Source organism: Camellia sinensis, chromosome 10, assembly GCF_055761805.1.
Source record: "Camellia sinensis isolate YWXY chromosome 10, ASM5576180v1, whole genome shotgun sequence".
NCBI lineage: Eukaryota > Viridiplantae > Streptophyta > Magnoliopsida > Ericales > Theaceae > Camellia > Camellia sinensis.
In genome coordinates, this window is record NC_138970.1 from 68,825,068 (window position 1) to 68,828,939 (window position 3,872).

The 3,872-nt window shown below is 35.3% G+C and overlaps 1 long non-coding RNA gene across 1 annotated transcript; it reads right to left on the bottom strand.

Moving 5' to 3' along the window:
* Positions 1–460: 460 nt before the first annotated feature.
* On the bottom strand, positions 461–2,868 carry LOC145801649 (uncharacterized). Its single transcript, XR_014343278.1, has 2 exons — positions 2,254–2,868; positions 461–645 (listed from the first exon to the last, which is right to left on the bottom strand). It is a non-coding gene; the product is annotated as an uncharacterized LOC145801649 (long non-coding RNA).
* Positions 2,869–3,872: the final 1,004 nt, after the last annotated feature.

A 3,872-nucleotide genomic window follows, 5' to 3' on the forward strand; every position in this document is an offset into this window, starting at 1 on the left:
ATCGGTGGCCGGCAGCCCTTTATGGATGGCCGGCAGGGGGCTGGCGGCTTTCCCTGATGGCCAGCAAGCCTTCAACATCTTCCCCTGCCTTTTTTACCTTGGTATGGGTCCTTGGGTTCCAACAACTCTGAGAAGTGTTCAAAATTTGATTCAAAATGCCCCCATGGAAGCCCGAAATCATGTTTTCAATGTACGGTGGTCATCATCCATCAACGCGCACAAGGTGTATCCTTTAAATGCATCACAACTCTTCTGGGAGGTAAACCGGAAGTTGCCTTCAGGGTATATCTATTTGTGCTACAAAACCCACTTGATAGACAAACACATATGTATAGCTAACTATTCCATACATCCATTTCCATTAAATCCCAAATGCCAAATACATGCTATTCTCATCTCAATGCCCCAGTGCCAATCCCAAGCAAGCATTTTACAACAAGTATGAAATGGAAGCCAAACAGATAATAAGTGCCCTACAAGCTTACAAATTTATCCAAGAACATTCTTAGTTACACAAAATGGAGTTTCAACTCAACGCAATTACAGCCCCAGGCTTACATTCAATAAATAACAATAAAACAAAAATCAAGCCTCAGCTCCGAGTCCTCCTAAGTCAGTGCCTTGGTGGAGACATAGCACTTGTACCTGAAATGGTTTCCCTTATAGAGTGAGCCACAACCCAGTAAAGATATACTACACAACATATGAATCATGACAAGACTAAAACGGAGTATGCTCATGCCATGCTCATGATAAAACAATTTATCTTTCTTTTTATAAAGCATACAATGCTGAAATACAACAACAAATATAAAACCATTTCCATGTTCAACCATATTTGTTACATGAATACAGGCTTTGTGAATCTCTAGGTGAGTGTCTGCAAGTAGGCCCTAATGCACTACCACTATCATTTTTACCAGTAAACTGGAAGGCTCGACACCTAATCACACGGTTCCACACCCCCTACCTTGATTCACCAAGTATTCATCTTTTCGCAAACAGATACATTCTAATGAAATGAATGTAATGCAATGTCCAATGCAACAAATGAGAAATGTGGATCGATTTACCTAAGTTTCATGCCTTTCTACAACAATCATGGCTATCATCTACCGATAGCCCAAAACAGATATTTTTAAGTAGATATTTAAATAATTAAATTCCAAAATTTTGATAAATACAATCTATTCTACATCTCATAAAATATAAACAACTACACTAGTTTTCATATCACAATCACGTCCGGTAACCTCTCAAGGTCCATTTCTAACCGTGTCGGCTTTATTCCAACAGATATTTTAAGCAAAATAATACCGTTAATGCCCAAGAAAACATTATTTTCTTTCCAAACTCATTCTCCAAGCATTATTCAACGATGACATCCTATTTTGATCAAAAGCCCAAAAGTTAAACGTAATTCTTTTGTTTTCTTTAAAAATGCTATTTTGGTCACAAACCGGTAAAAATTTCAAAATCGATCAAATCGAAGTATGTTTTTGTTCAAATTTAAAACATAGCTCTTTCATAACCTTACAAACATATTTCAAGTTTACACTTTCGCAATTTGGGCATCAACTCTTTATTTTTCTCAAAATTTCCCTTTAAACAAGCAAATCACAAATTTTCTAAAAATTCTAATTAAATTATATACAACTCTAAGCTCCTTATAGCCAAGTAAAAGTGCATAAAGAAGTGTAGGAAAAATCTCTATCTCAAGCTAGAAGAGGAAACAACCAAAAATCCAAATTTTCGAATTTGTCGAATTTTGATCTCCACCGATCAAAATATTGCTCTCACCAAGCTCTTCACTTTGGCCTCAAGAACTAGGGTACAGTGGATTGGACACAATTAATTTGCATGCTAATCTTCACTTAAAAAAAAAAAAAAAAAAAAAAACAAAAACAAACAAACAAACAGAGAAGAACTTCTACAAGAAGCCAAAACTCCCAAATATAATCGGAAGATTAATTAAATAAATTTAATGGTTACTTTTATTGTTTGTTTGTGTGTGTGTGTGTGTGTGTGTGTGTGTGTGTGTAAATAATCATCAAATTGAACAAGAAGAGAAAACTTTGATGGGGTTTATGCAAAACGGCAGTCTCTCACTTCAATTTATTACTAAAATTTATTTATACATTTTTTTTTTTTTAATATAGAAATAGGAGGAAGAGAGTGGTTTACTGTTTTGTTCCACAAATATAAATAAATCTAGTGGAAGCCGCTGCTAGGCAGCAAGTAGATCTCACCGACCTTCAAGTGGCAACAGCGTCGCCGGTGAACAATATGTAGTTGAGCCAAGCGCAGCTAACTACGGTAATGAGTTTCACAAAGTACCGGCGACAAGGATGACCGTGGTCGATGGCAACTAGAATGGAAGACAAGTTAAGATACGGGTGAGTGGGGAGACAGATTGAAGCTCGTTTCTTTGCTGTCATGCATGCTCGCCGAAAACCCTTTCAACTAAGGAACAAGACACAGGTGACAAACAGATGGAATTGCACAGCATAAAGCGCATAATCTGTTTGCAGTCAGGTGTCTGATGATCCATGAATTGAATATGAATGGGATTCCCCTTGACAAGAACTGCGTAGTTGTTCTTCCCCAACACCCACACACAACACAATCATACACATTTTGAGAAAGAGAGAGATATTTTTTTTTTTTTTTTTTGTGGTGGTGCAGGCCAAGCATATGGAGCAGCCGCTGGCCGTTCTTTCTCCTCCCTCTATCTTATCTCCTGATGATGTATCTATAGTGTGTATAGTATATTGAGAACAATCAGACCCATCTCTCTCTAGAAAATATTCTTTACACCTTTTGAACCCCACTCCAGCACCTCCTCTTTTTTTATATTCCTTCATGAGAGAGAGAGAGTGGCTTGGTCCCTTTTTAGCCATCTCCCCCAGATTCTCTTTTATTAGTGAGATGATTTTTTTTTTTTTTTGTCTACATACTGTTTGCACATGGATTAGATTTAAGTGCAAGTGAGGGAAGCTGATGTTTACACTTGAGAATCAATATGCCACTACCTTAGAAAAAGAATAGATGGAACGGCTCCTATCTCTTATTTTATCATTCACACCCCCTCAATCTCTCTCTCAATAAATCATTTACCACCATCAAAAATCATAAAATCTCCCACCACCGAAAACATCATCATCCATATTCCACCCTCTCTTTGCATTCTCTTTCCCCCAAAAATTCCCTGACCATACCATCTATTTTTTCTTTTTCTTTTTTCTTTTTTCTTTTTTTTGATTTTACAATTTTCTATTTTCTTAAATTATGATCCGAACACCCAAAACACAAAATTTAAATTATGCACTGATTATTTTTTTAAAAAAAAAATTGGGTCATCACAATCTACACCACCTATCAAGACTTAACAACGTACTTACCACAAAACCATTCCATGAAAATTTATTTTCTCAACATTCCTTTCTCAATGCAAGTTTTCAAATTGACTTTAAAAGTTTAATGTAAACAAATAAATTGATATGTCAATGCAACAACAATCCATACAATGTAATAATTCTTCCATTTCCAATTCTTCCACATAATATTACCATTGTGATCAAAATTCTCATTTCTCATTTCAATGCAATTTCACAAGATAAATATAAATGTTTTTATCCCAATTCATCATCCAAGGAATAGTACGATTCCCTCTTCTCAAGTATCCTCAACAATTAGTCATTTCTATACTATAGCAATATTCTGAATAACAATTTCCATATTCCATGAAACTCATCATTTATATAGGTAAACACAAGAAATTTTCCAAACATTCATTTATTTTGGCATACAAAATAAATATAATAATTTCATCTATGAATTTTTCAGTCTCTTTTAAAAAAATCCCCAAATTC